At 43.5% G+C, this 14,711-nt stretch overlaps 1 non-coding gene across 1 annotated transcript; it reads right to left on the bottom strand.

Moving 5' to 3' along the window:
- Nucleotides 1-6,381: 6,381 nt before the first annotated feature.
- Nucleotides 6,382-6,454, bottom strand: trnar-acg (transfer RNA arginine (anticodon ACG)). The gene has a single exon. It is a non-coding gene; the product is annotated as a tRNA-Arg (tRNA).
- Nucleotides 6,455-14,711: the final 8,257 nt, after the last annotated feature.

The raw sequence follows: 14,711 nt of genomic DNA, 5'->3' as shown, positions 1-14,711 counted from the left end.
AATCAAGTGCAGGAGCTGAGGGCTTTAGTTTTGTTTCGTTTTCCATGGCGTTCGTAAGCGCGCAAATCAAAGGCAATTCCCGCGTCTAACACGAATGTAAATGCTTTTGAAAGTGCAGTGTGGTGCAGCTTGTAAAAACCTTTTGTGGTTTGTTGATGTTTTTTCTGTCTGCCAAAGTTGCATTTTGACATCCGGACTGGGGGACTTTATCATTTGAACGTGAAGCCAGCCTTAAACCCTCTGAGGCGTGTCTGTCTGCCGGCACGAATCTTGTGAAAGGTATTTTTTTTAACGGAGAGCGACTTTAAAAAGGTTTCCGCAGCCACCTCGCACTCCGTGTTAGATTATAGGAGGAATGCGGCGGCAGCAAACTCGCTTTTGTCGTGGCCGAGTGGTTAAGTGCGTTGGGGACTCCCCGCGCAAGTTCGGAACTTGCCGACTCCGGCGTCTGCCGCACGTCGCCTTGTGCCTGCGCGGCAAAGGCAAAGTGCCGTTTCTCCTTTCCCGGCACTATAAAAACGCTAAATCGCTTGGACCCGCTGCCATTGAAAGCAATTCTTCAGGTAACCACACATTTTGCGTTCGCACCTCTGGTGCTCTACTTATGCCTTTGAAAACCTAATGAATAAAGCTGAAAGAACCGACACGATATGTAGGTGCTCGTAAACCACGCAGTAAAGAACTGTTAACAGCAAGGGTTTCAGTGGGTTAACTGAGGAGAAGGCGTCATCGCTAATTGTTGACTTTTTATTTGGTGTTAGAAACACTCTTACTGTGCATGACGTGCAACAAATGTAGCCACAGAAATTGCATCACGCTTTCATGTATGCTATTGCAGACACCAACGTTGCCTAGATAGAAAACCGAAATAGCCGTGGGTTTGCTTGCTGGTCTGAAGGATCTCTCTTCGAATCTCTATCATTTGTCAATGTAAGTAAAATGCGCTGAAATCTCAAACGTTCAGATTCAAACCCGCAGCTGGTTTTCGACTTTATTTCTTGACTAATTACAACTGAGTGGCGCATGAGCAGTTAGGTAAACTTGTCTACCGGGGTAAAGTTAGCTCGAAGTTCGAAAACGATTTTGGCACGCCTGTAGCGCTTTCACGAAACCTCTTAGAGTTGCGAGAATGCTTGTTTTGTGTATAAAATACATTGTGGATGCTTTCTCAGCCTTTACTTTTTCGATTTTATGACATTTTTTTGACCATGCACGAATATTCTTTTGTCCATATCTTCGCAATGGAAGCACAGAACGCCGTCAAACCAAATGCATTTTAAAGACCACGACTTGTGGATATTTCCACAGCCTTTACATCAAACTATCAGTGAGCTAATTATCTTTTTTTAAACCTCCGGTTTTTCATCGATGCGTAATTACGCACGAACTGGAACCCGGGGGACCGCTGTGTGCACACGTTCACAACGCGAGAAATACTGTTCAATACGGCTTCATGCGAAAAACCCGTATATGACCATAGGAAGCAGAACAGCGCGGTCTCCCATTACCCAGACTGTAAGCACGGGAATAAAGCTTTGTTTGATTTCTGAAACCCTTCCTTTACGCCCTGTTTTCATTCAGGTAAGGGTCAACTATATTCACAATACTACTGACAGCAGGAAGATTAAAATATTCTTTTCTCAGCAGCTTATTAAAAACAGCTCCCATGATGTTCAAACCGATTTTTTACACAGAACACTGACACAGCTTTGCATTCTGAATCTCTTTTTGTCATGCTTTTATTTAATATGGCACAATGCACTGGGATAGGGGTATTCTGTTCACAAACCAATAGCATTTAAACCACAGCACCCACAATGCAGCAAGTGTTTTGCACACTAAGCAGGTCCTCTGACTTTTCCCAGCTTTGTTTTGGGTTGTGGAACCTTTCTTTATATTTTTTAGGATTTTCTGAAGATAACACTACAGGTAATACACTGGGATAGGTGGGTCATCTTCATGGCTCAATAGCATTTCAAATACAGCACCCACACTGTTGAAACCAAGTGTTTTACACACCAGACAGGCCCCCTAACTTTATATAACCTTGCTGTGGCTGTGGCCCCTTTCTTTAATTTTTTATGATTTTTTGAAGATAACACTACGGGTAATACACTGGGACAGGTGGGTCGTCTTCATGGCTCAATAGCATTTCAAATACAGCACCCACACTGCTGAAACCAAGTGTTTTACACACCAGACAGGCCCCCGGACCTCGTACAACCTTGCTGTGGCTGTGGCCCCTTTCTTTAATTTTTTATGATTTTCTGAAGATAACACTACAGGTAATACACTGGGATAGGTGGGTCGTCTTCATGGCTCAATAGCATTTCAAATACAGCACCCACACTGTTGAAACCAAGTGTTTTACACACCAGACAGGCCCCCTAACTTTATATAACCTTGCTGTGGCTGTGGCCCCTTTCTTTAATTTTTTATGATTTTTTGAAGATAACACTACGGGTAATACACTGGGACGGGTGGGTCGTCTTCATGGCTCAATAGCATTTCAAATACAGCACCCACACTGCTGAAACCAAGTGTTTTACACACCAGACAGGCCCCAGAACCTCGTACAACCTTGCTGTGGCTGTGGCCCCTTTCTTTATTTTTTTATGATTTTCTGAAGATAACACTACAGGTAACACAGTGCGATAGGTGGGTAGTCTTCATGGCTCAATAGCATTTCAAATACAACAACCACACTGCTGAAACCAAGTGTTTTACACACCACACAGGTCCCCTAACCTTATACAACCTTTCTGTGGTTGTGGCCCCTTTATTTATTTTTTTAATAAGAATTTTAGTTTTTCAATATGGCACCATTAGACAGGCGGTACATGGGGATTGGGGGGTGCTATTCATGAGTCAATAGCTCTTCAAGCACAACAGCCACAGTGCTGCAACCAGGTGTTTTACACCAGACATTTCCCCTAACCTTATACAACCTCGCTTTGAGTTGTGGAACATTTCTTTATTTTTTAATGTTTTTTTTGACTGTAATCAAGTGTTGTGCTCACTAGGCAGGCCTCCTGACCTTTCACAGTCATGCTTTGTTGTGTGCAACTTTAATTATCTTTTTAGGATTTTTTGAACATGGCAACTTCCACCAAGACGGGTGGGGGGTGTGGGGGTGCTCTTCAATAGCTTTTTCATCTATACACACAAACGGATGTAACCAAGACACTCAGAACCTGTCACGCAGGGGCTGACTGCTGAGGATAGGGATCCAATGCGGTGCCCTTGGTAGGGTTGGCCCAAGACGCAGGCGTAGTCGGAGTAAACAGGCAGGGGCCCGAGTCCGGGAAGGCGTAGAAGTTGCGTTGGTAGGCAGAGGCGTAAATGAAGAGACAGGCTGGGGTCAGGATCCGAGAAAGCGTAAAACAGGCGAAGGTACAAAATCGAGTGGCTAAAGCAGTTGTCGGAAAAGCGGGGTCGAGGTCCAGGGGAGAAGTCATAGTAAGGCAAAAGCGTAGTTAGTAGGTAAGCTCCGGGACAGAATCTCAATCGTGAGCAATGACCGGGGAACAGATGAGGGTTTAAGTAGAGGACTGATTGACATGTGCACGTTTGGTATGGGGAGAGCTCGAGGGAATGCGGGAGCGCTTGCCTGCGTGAGGGAGATTCATGACAGAACCAACAGAATCAACCTGAACTCATAGAAAAACAAGAATGCCCCCGAGACACCTGAATCCCCCTCCTGGACCACTCTGGTATCAACACCCCCAAACCCATCCATACCAGCTAACAAGATTCAGAATCGGTGCAACCCTCCAACCTGGACCAAGAGCAGGATGGGACAAGAACCTGCACCACACTACGTACACAGGTTTGTATTTTTGGCTGAAGATGAAAATGTCTAACATAGATTGTTTTGGTTCTAGCAAACAATAAAAATAGTTGTTAAAATCCAAACACACATAATGAGATCACTCTCTGTCAGTAACATTCTGGGTCTGGGCTCCTCTGTATTTGGGCTAAAGAGAGTTCAACAACATTTATTAAATGCACTGACATCATAATCTGACAAGATCCATTGTTTAGGGGAGACTTGACCACCCACTGTCCCCCTGGTATCGTGAAGCTCATTGTCCTTTAGCTTTCCAAAACCAGAATCACTTGGGACTCCGGGGGGATCGGTGTATGCAAAATATGAATTCCTTATGCAAGAAATTGTATATGGTCAATATAGCGATCATATCTTATCAGCAGATGGTAATCTCCAAGGAACAAGTAATAGGTTTATTCCACGCTGAAAAATGATCAAATGATTGATGAACCCAAGTGATTTGAAAGAAATGTTAAACAACTCAAAGCGAGGTTGTATAAGGTTAGGGGAGCTGTCTGGTGTGTAAAACACCTGGTTGCAGCACTGTGGCTGTTGTGCTTGAAGAGCTATTGACTCGTGAAGAGCACGATGTACTATCCCCATGTACCGCCTGTCTAATGGTGCCATATTGAAAAACTCATAAAAAAATAAAGAAAGGGGCCACAACCACAGCAAGGTTGTATAAGGTTCTGGGTTTTGTCTGGTGTGTAAAACACCTGGTTTCAGCAGTGTGGCTGTTGTATTTGAAATGCTATTGAGCCATGAAGACGACCCACCCGTCCCAGTGTATTACCTGTAGTGTTATCTTCAGAAAATCATTACAAAATAAAGAAAGGGGCCACAGCCACAGTAAGGTTGTATGAGGTTTGGGGGCCTGTCTGGTGTGTAAAACACTTGGTTTCAGCAGAGTGGGTGCTGTATTTGAAATGCAATTGAGCCATGAAGACGACCCACCCGTCCCAGTGTATTACCTGTAGTGTTATCTTCAGAAAATCATTACAAAATAAAGAAAGGGGCCACAGCCACAGTAAGGTTGTATGAGGTTTGGGGGCCTGTCTGGTGTGTAAAACACTTGGTTTCAGCAGAGTGGGTGCTGTATTTGAAATGCTATTGAGCCATGAAGACGACCCACCTGTCCCAGTGTATTACCTGTAGTGTTATCTTCAGAAAATCATAAAAAAATTAAAGAAAGGGGCCACAGCCACAGCAAGGTTGTATGAGGTTCGGGGGCCTGTCTGGTGTGTAAAACACTTGGTTTCAGCAGTGTGGGTGCTGTATTTGAAATGCTATTGAGCCATGAAGACAACCCACCCATCCCACCTGTAGTGTTATCTTCAGAAAATCATAAAAAAATAAAGGTTCCATAACCCAAAACAAAGCTGGGAATAGTCAGATGACCTGCTTAGTGTGCAAAACACTTACCTGCAGCATTGTGGGTGCTGTGGTTTAAATGCTATTGGTTTGTGAACCAGTGCATTGTGCCACATTAAATAAAAGCAAGAGAAAAAGAGATTCAGAACACAAAGCTGTGTCAGTGTTCTGTGTAAAAAATCGGTTTGAACATCATGGGAGCTGTTTTTAATAAGCTGCTGAGTAAAGAATATTTTAATCTTCCTGCTGTCAGTAGTATTGTGAATATAGTTGACCCTTACCTGAATGAAAACAGGACGTAAAGGAAGGGTTTCAGAAATCAAACAAAGCTTTATTCCCGTGCTTACAGTCTGGGTAATGGGAGACCGCGCTGTTCTGCTTCCTATGGTCATACAGTATACGGGTTTTTCGCATGAAGCCGTATTGAACAGTATTTCTCGCTTTGTGAACGTGTGCACACAGCGGTCCCCCGGGTTCCAGTTCGTGCGTAATTACGCATCGATGAAAAACCGGAGGTTTAAAAAAAGATAATTAGCTCACCGATAGATTGATGTAAAGGCTGTGGAAATATCCACAAGTCGTGGTCTTTAAAATGCTTTTGGTTTGAAGGCGTTCTGTGCTTCCATTGCGGAGATATGGACAAAAGCATATTCGTGCTTGGTCAAAAAAATGTCATAAAAACGAAAAAGTAAAGGCTGAGAAAGCATCCACAATGTATTTTATACACAAAGCAAGTGTTTTTGTAACTCTAAGAGATTTCGTGAAAGCGCTACAGGCGTGCCAAAATCGTTTTCGAACTTCAAGCTAACTTTACCCCGGTAACTTGTCTGGTATATTTGAACACAAATGCCGTTCTTCAATTAAAACTAACAGTACATTGTCAGGGACATTCAGTTCTATACAAACAAGAGACAGACGAGAATATTTCTACCGTTCATGTGGACTACGTGTTGACTAACTGATCGGAATATTTGAAAAGTTCGGGCTCATAGCCGATGCAGTGCGTGCTAATTAGAACAACAGCAACGCTGAGCTCTCAGCACCGTACTGAGCCCAGGTGTTTTTCTAATGCTGTCAGGTGCAGTTCATTTACATGAAGGAAATCTCTTACTGGGTACGATTACAATGCAGTAAGTAGCACAGACTGCTTAGGGAGTAGCCCGATGCTTTTAAAAACAACCCGAGCCAGGCAGGAGTCGAACCTGCAATCTCCTGATCCGTAGTCAGACGCGTTATCCATTGCGCCACTGGCCCTGGTGTGATACTGCAGGACTGTAACCCAGTGAGATCAGCACTGCAACTAGTAAAATATTACCCCCGGTCCATTCTTTTCCAAAAGTGAGAAACACCTGTTTTCTACATTTTGTCTGTTTTAAAACCATATCTCTTTAAACCAAACCAAGAGTTTGTCTTTTGCACTGATATTCTGATTCATTTCGATTTCAAAGAAAAAAAAAAACATTATCTTCCAAAGCATCATAAAATTGTCCCTTCTTCCAGACTCTACTTCTCTCTTATAGTAGTACAGCAGACCTTTCCAGGTGAGCAGATCACAGAGTCCGAAATGAGCTTCCTCCATCAAGCAAAGTACCTGAACATGACTCTGTCTTCATAAAAGCGCCCCTGTAATAAAGAAATTAAATCCGAAATCAAGAGGGCAGTTGCCTACTGAAGTTCAAGAAATCATCAATTTTAACCTAGCAACACATTAAAGGCTGCATCTATACAAGTACGATTCTAGAAATGCTCACCAGATTACGTTTTAAGAAGGAACTGCGCCTCAGGTTCTGCCGAGATCTTAACTCGGATGGCAGGATTCAGAGTCCGGAGTGTGGACTGATGGCGCACGGAGGGTCCATATACTGTGGATCCCTCAGTGATCTTCCGCGTATTCAAACCGCCAGCGTGTGACTCCCCTGTCACCTGTCCTCTCTCCTCTGTGCAGCCGAGCCCGATTCACGGTAAAGTGAAAAAAAATAACTAATCATAACTAGGGTCAGGGAGACTGTTTTCACTAGACAAAGGAATAGCAGAACGGGAAACAGTCTTAACAAACCCAGCACTCTTAGGATGTTGCTGTTGCTGCTGCTTATGTTTTAGGGCCAAACAATCTGCAATTATATGACCTCTCTTGTGACAATAAAAACATTCACGCTCCTCTTTAAGACGTGAGGAACTAGTTTTTACTGGGGGAGACTGAGACTGGGAACTTAGAGTAGACAAAGTCTTCTCCGCACGCACAGACATGAAAACATTCTTATGAGTGAGCACGAACTCATCTGCCAAAACAGCGACTTGCGATAAAGTAGTTACTTTTTGCTCATTCAAATACACAACAATGCGTTCAGGCAAACAGTTCTTAAATTCCTCTAAGAGCATTAACTCACGCAATGAGTTAAAGTCACTCACTTTACTGGCTACAACCCATTTATCAAAGAGAGTGCCCTTCTCTCTAGCAAATTCAACAAATGTCTGGTCTGACACTTTACGATGATTTCTGAAGCGTTGTCTATAAGCCTCAGGAACCAATTCATAAGCCCGTAAGATAGCAGCTTTCACAGTATTGTAATTCAAACTTTCTTCTAAAGAAAGTGTAGAACAAACTTCCTGAGCTTTGCCCACTAATCTACACTGCAAAAGCAGTGACCAAACCTCCTTAGGCCAACGAAGTGATGTGGCAATTCGCTCGAATGCACCAAAGTACGAATCAACTTCCGTCTCCCTAAACAGAGGAACTAAAGCAATGTGCTTACTTACATCAAAGGTGGTAGAGAGTGGATCTTGCAAAGGAGACACGCTAGAGGCCTCGGAGTGGGTTGGCTGCACAGCAGGAGCATTCTTTCGTGCTTCTAGCTCAAGCTGTCGGAGCTTAACCTCTTTCTCCGCCTCAATCTCCATCTTACGAATTGCAAGGCGCAATTCAAATTCTGCCTGGCGCACTTGGGCTTTTTCCTGCGCCTCCATGTGCAAGCGGGCCAAATGAACTTTCAGGCGAGTGTCGCTTTTTGACCCGGCGGAGACCGGAGAGAACGGTTCAAAGGGAGGCAAGGTGGCCTTGACCTCAGCCTCCACTAAGTCTTCAGCCACCCCCTGCACCTCGTCCTGTTCTTCCACCACCATAGCAGGTTTAGCACCAGCCCCAGGAGAACCGGCGTACCTGCTCGTTAATGCAATGACCTCTAACTCTACCAACCTATCCATCACAGCTCTCTTGACGTCCCTTTTAAGAACTTGCGTCGAAACCTGAATCTGGAAGTAATCAGCAATTTGGAGCAATTCGTCCTTCCTACACTTATCCAGCTGCTCAAAGGAAGGTTCCTCCACAAACTTTCGCAAATCAAAAGTAGCCATAACTACAGTACCTTGCCAAAACACAATCCACAAATCAAAATCCTGTACCAACACCAAAATTCTGCAACACAAAAAAAAATCCTTAGGACGGGAATTTGATATCCCGGACGAGCCCCCAATAATGTTACAACCCCAAGTGTCTAGGGGAAAAGGGGTGTAACATTTAGGATAAGTCTTTTGGAAGCAGATGGGTTTTGGTGAGGGACTAGGAAGCGTGATAAGGGTAAGGAACTAGAGTGGTGCCAAAGAAAAGAAAATAACAAACAAAATGGAGCTGGCTAGGACAGTGAGGGAAAGCTAATCTGACTACAAAAGAAAACCAGAAACACACGGTCTTCTGCGTCTTCAACACCCTAGTTAACCTGCACTGACTACCCAAAACCATACAAGACAAATGGCACTCACCCGTACTAAACTAGTGTACTAATACAAAATTAACTAAGTGTGTAAGTGTACCCAACAACCTAAACTAACCTTATATACAAAAGTTCACACAAAAACACAAGTGAACCAGGAATACAAATAAGGAAAAACAAGAGTTATCAACAGGACAGGGTACAAAAGAACACATAAGTTGAACATGTAACACTTGGGCAAGGTAAAGACAAATCAAGGATGAACACACAAACAAACGAAAGTACAAAGAAACTAACGTAAAACCAACAAAACAACAAAGCCGAAGCTATACGAAAATACACAAACACAAAGCAAAACAAACCAACAAACGAAGCCAAAGCAATAACAAGAAGCGAAGCGAAGCGAAGCGAAAACCAAAACCGAACGGGACCGAAGTCAAACGAAAGGCCTTTTCTTTCTGAAAGCCTCCATGTTATATAGTGAATAAAATGTGTTCTGATTGGCTGAAGGCTAATTAATGATGACATCATATTGAAACAGTGGTGTGATGGTTGGCCAATGGGGAAGGGAGAACAATCAAGGGTCAGCAGTGTGGACATAACAGAAAAACACACAGAACACACACTGGGACGTAACAGTGCCGGCGGGGGGCCCTCACCCTGAGGTCTGTGCGGGTCCCAATGCCCCAGCATAGTGACGGAGACGCTGTGTTGTAAAAGGGTGCCGTCCTTTGGATGAGATGTAAAACCGAGGTCACAGCGCTCTGTGGTCATTAAAAATGACCACCAAAACCTTTGACAAAAGCTCTTGGTAATTGATGGTCTTCAATAATGCTCCTCCTTTAGGTACATTTTAAATCAGCTGAAAAATGCTGTGAAATGGGGGGGCACTTCAGGCCAGTGTAGGATTTGGGTTACAAGAACCATAAAAACTGCATGAGAAAGCCCATACACTGAATTACACAGCTTTCTATTCAAAGGAGGACAAAAGAAATTCCCTGAGTTCGATTTTTTGCAGCACAGAGAGGACCACTGTCGTGAGGCCGGTTAGCTCAGTGGGTTAGAGTGTGGTGCTAGTGACGCCAAGGTTGTGGGTTCGAGCCCTGTACGGGCCAGGTCAATTTCTCCTCTCTTACCAAAGCTGTTAGGTCCCTTTCCGTGGTGAGATGGGTTGTCATGCAACACTGCCACATAGTGCCGACAGACAATTAAATGACAAAAATGAAGAGAGTTAAAGCAGCTGGAGAGGTTCTCTTACAACTTTTGAGCTGACACAGTTTTGGAAAATGTTTCCTTCACGCTGCACTGTACCACATAGGCAGCCAAGAGTCTCCAAAACAAAACAGAATTGACAGTCATATAATGTCCATTAACCCCGGTTTTACACGCAGGATCATGTCTGCCATCATAAGAATATGAGTCCAATATTTTAGAATATAGTCAGAATGACTTCTAACCTTACCTGTGGTGTCTTTAATCCCTATTGCTCAATTCATGGTGTACGTACTGCATACATGTGTCTTGAAAATGAGGAATGGGCCCCTGAGACAGTCATTTACCTGTTTCACAAATGATCGTATTTTACTAGAGATTCTGTTTGGGATTCAGATGTGCATTCGGACAGCAATCCCTTTCAAGAAATGATACGTTCTGGATGAGGTCAGTGGTGCTGGAACACTGTATTTAGGATGTGTTTGCAGTGATTGTGTGTCCCCTGCTTCAACGCAGTGATATATAGATGTGCTCCTGTAATTTATTGGTACATGCCCAGGGCAGTAAGCAGTCTGAGGATTTATTTCCAGATGGCATAGAGCAGTGAAGCATTGAAGTAGTGCAACACACTGGATCATTATATTATTAGAATCTATTCTACTTAAATTATTACATTATACACAATTTGAGTTCATTTTAAAAAGTAAAAGGTAATGAAAGGAATGCATTTTCGTAAGAAAGATAATACCGATATGCATGTGATAATCTTCCTTATATCATGTAGTGCGTCATTTGGACACTTTGTGGGATTGAAATACAAAGAAAATCATGTTCTATGGTACAAGATAAATACAAAACTTAAGCTTTTATTTTAATTAGATTTGTTTATAAAGCATAAGCAATCATTTATTACATTAATATATCTGAAAATAACATTTTAGCATCATATTATTACATACAGGTCTCTAGCTTCAACACAGTGCTATATATATATATGCTCAGTGATTTATTGGTACATGCCCAGTGCAACAATCAGAATGAGGATTTATTTCCAGACGGGCTAGAGGTAGTGTTGTGAAATACTTCAACACACTGGATCGCAGATTTAGACCCCCTGCACTCTTACTCCTTTCAAAACCAACAAATGCAGATATGTAGCAATCATATTGTAGCAGACACTCATTTGCCAGTTTCAGAAATGATCATAAGGTGAATCCATCCCCTTCAAAGCTCCATGAAAAAATGATATTTTTAAATTTGAAAAAAAAAACATTATAGAACAACATCTCTTGGTCCACAGAGAGCAACAATCCAACTTTGAACAAAATCCATTGACTGATCCCCGAATCCTGATGTTTCTTCGCATGATATTGGGCTTGCAACCACTTTCTGGAAAACGAAGAAAAAGGCCAAAAATGAAAAAAAAGTTATCAATTCTAGAGCCTAAGAGGAAAACAAGACAAATGTATATCTCCAAATAATTTTATGTGCTTCAGAAAAGCCCAGGAAAGTTTTTTGCATACATGAAACCACGCCCGTTTGCACGTAAGCAGACATGGTTTCACAAACGACTGCATGAAAGCACGCGTGCATGCGAAGTCATCCTGTTGAGCATTTGAAAAGCCGCACCACACCACACTTGAAATAGCTCTTACATTAGTGGTAGACACAGGAATCGCCGCAGGAATCAAAATTGAACCTAGTTGCCACATCACATACATCCTGTTCAACGATAAAAAGGTAACATCTATCCTCGCTCCAGAGTAAATCTCACGTTGAGGGCATATTTTTTTCCACTTTACCATGAGTCGGGCTCGGCTGCACAGAGGCGAGAGCAGAGTAATGAGGTCACGGGGACAGGGGAGTCACACGCTGGCGGTTTGAACACGCGGAAGATCACTGCGGGATCCACAGTATGTGGACCCTCCGTGCGCCATCAGTCCACACTCCGGGCTCTGAATCCTGCCATCCGAGTTAAGATCTCGGCGGAACCTGAGGCACAGTTCCTTCTTAAAACGTAATCTGGTCAGCATTTCTAGAATCGTACTTGTATAGATTGTTGCGTGCTCTCTGAAGGCACCAGTTCTGTAGGGTTTGGGCATTAACTGGGACAATTATTAATTGTAGCAGTAAATCATAAAATGATTCTTTGGATGGCCTTAGAATCCAACCATGCGATATAACTCAAACAACGCACACACATAGGTACTAATACACGAGGATACATTTATTAATACATAGAATATGCATGTAAACCAAACAGATCTTATCAAGAGGTTTATCAGAATACAAAAGGTATATATTCAGTCAGTTACAAAGAGTTACATATATCAAGAGGACATATGTTCAGTATATCATTCATTTAGACCGTTTTGTAAATGAACTTGGTTATAACTTCTACATTGGATACTCAAAACAAGTACATAACTCTTAGGAATTAAATTGGTATCAACTGGTTGGGATGACAATTGAATTCTCGAGCTGTAATGCATTGAAGTTGAATACTCATCCAATCTCTGGGGATTCAGATCACCTGCGGACTCAAAGAAGCAGTTGCAGGCTTGTTGCTGTCCAATCCGCGCTGTCTGGCTTGGTGCCAGGTTGTGCTGTGCGGTTTGCGACAGTGCGCTGCTGATGCTCACTGACCGGCTAGTTAGTGTTGGCTTTAACTAGCAAAGTTTATGCACAGGAGAAAAGATGACTGTGGGTCCCAGCAGGTCAGGAAGAGGACCGGTTCGTTCCTGATGAAGCGCTTGTTCTGATTAGTGATTCAGCTGTCCACAGTTCCGACCTGTTCACGAGGCTTGCTGCTGATGCTAACCTCGGGTGGATCCTCTGGTTACTCGTGGCAACCTCCACTCTCGACTCTTAGAACAGAGGAAAGTACTGGCACTCGGACACACTGGCCGTTCCGTGGTTGTCCGGGCTGAGTCTCAGGATGGTCAGGAGGCGTGCTGTGAGAATGTCCTGCCCTTGGGAGCCTTCTGCTCCTGGGCCGTCCTGCCATGGAATTGTCTTGCACCCCTGGAATTCTCCTTAGAATTCTCCTACTGGAATAGTCCTACTAGTTCTCCTGCACATTGTCTATTGTTTGTTTGTACATTGTCTTGATGCACTGGTTGCACTTTGTTTTGTTTTTTACACTTGTTTTACAATCGAGAGACTTTCTGTAAGTAAGAATTCCATTGTACCAGTACCGGTTACATATGGCAATAAAGTTCAAGTTCAAGTTCAAGTTCTCCAGGCTCTCTGTTGCCTGTTTTTACCTGGAGGAACTTTGGCTTGTCATTGGCTGAAAGTTTAATGGGCATCAGAGTCCCACATGGGTTACATTGCCCTACCAGTCCCTGACTGGTTGATCAAGGTGAGATATGAGTCACTTACTCCTGACACCTAGGAATGCAATCCAGATGTCCATCTGGCACTCCCTAGACAGATAGGCGCCAATGGATGACCATTGATCATGATAGCCAGGCTTAGCTAAGTGCATCCCCATTTGGGAGCTGTCCCTTATCAAAAGAAAACATCTTTAAATCAGCCTGCATGAATAGTTTCTCTGTGGCTGCACCACAGAGATGAAGAGAGAGATGGGGCCTCATTTGGGAAAGCACAGCAACACTTATTTCTGTCTTATTAACAAGCATTGCCTCTACATATCCCCCCTTTTTGAAGGTCACGAGGTCCTGAGACATTGTTGCCTTCAAAACAAAACAGAGTTAAGTGATGTCCCCTGTCATTAGAACATTAACCTTAAATGTCCACATTTCTCCTCGAGAATTCATACCGGAACCAGCATTGGGAACAAACAGGATGAAAAACATCTGGAGTATGTATAAACACGGTAGGAGACATCATCTCAGTCTAGGCATTACAAATCAGGAAGTTCACTGTCAGTATCTGATACCTCTGTAGGCAGATATTTGGGGAAGAAGTAACTTCCTTTCTTTTGAAATGCTAACTTTGACTCATTTGTGCTACCCGGAGTACATCTTGATGTAAGAGTACTGCATTCAGAGTACATTGTCAGCCATGATCCAGCTTCCCAGCAGCAGTGTTACAATAACACCGGTTCCTGTTCCCAGCCCCCCTGATGAACCATGACACCTGTGTTGGGCACCTGCCAGGGTGGTTTGGAGGTTTGTTCCATTAAAGCAAACTAACTACCTGTACCTCCTGAGGGCTTACTGTTTCTTGGATTTCTATCCAATTCAATAGTGTGGCACCTGAAGGCATCCACGACCTCAAGTTTGGTCTTATGTTGTCTGGTTCCAGACCGTACAGTGTCAAGTTACCATGCTGTACTATGGCCTCCTTGGGGCCAGTAGCACGCAAACCTATCAGAAATAGCAAACACACAACAGTGGCGGCAGCAATCAGTCCTCCCAAAAGTCTTTTCGGGTGGCTGATCCCAGTCATCTCCTTCTGAGTGACTGTTGCCTTTCTAAGTTGGCGCAGCATGTACATGGTCTCTTTCTCAGTATGCCATGTGGCATCTTGGGCACCAACATCCTGGAAATCTGAGGAGATCTGACGCAGCTGCTGATGCTGCTCCTCCATTTCCAGGACATCTGCTTTTTCGATTTGTTCATGCC

Source organism: Lepisosteus oculatus, unplaced genomic scaffold (assembly GCF_040954835.1).
Source record: "Lepisosteus oculatus isolate fLepOcu1 unplaced genomic scaffold, fLepOcu1.hap2 HAP2_SCAFFOLD_172, whole genome shotgun sequence".
Classification (NCBI taxonomy): Eukaryota; Metazoa; Chordata; class Actinopteri; order Semionotiformes; family Lepisosteidae; genus Lepisosteus; species Lepisosteus oculatus.
This window is presented reverse-complemented; position numbering and strand designations above follow the sequence as displayed.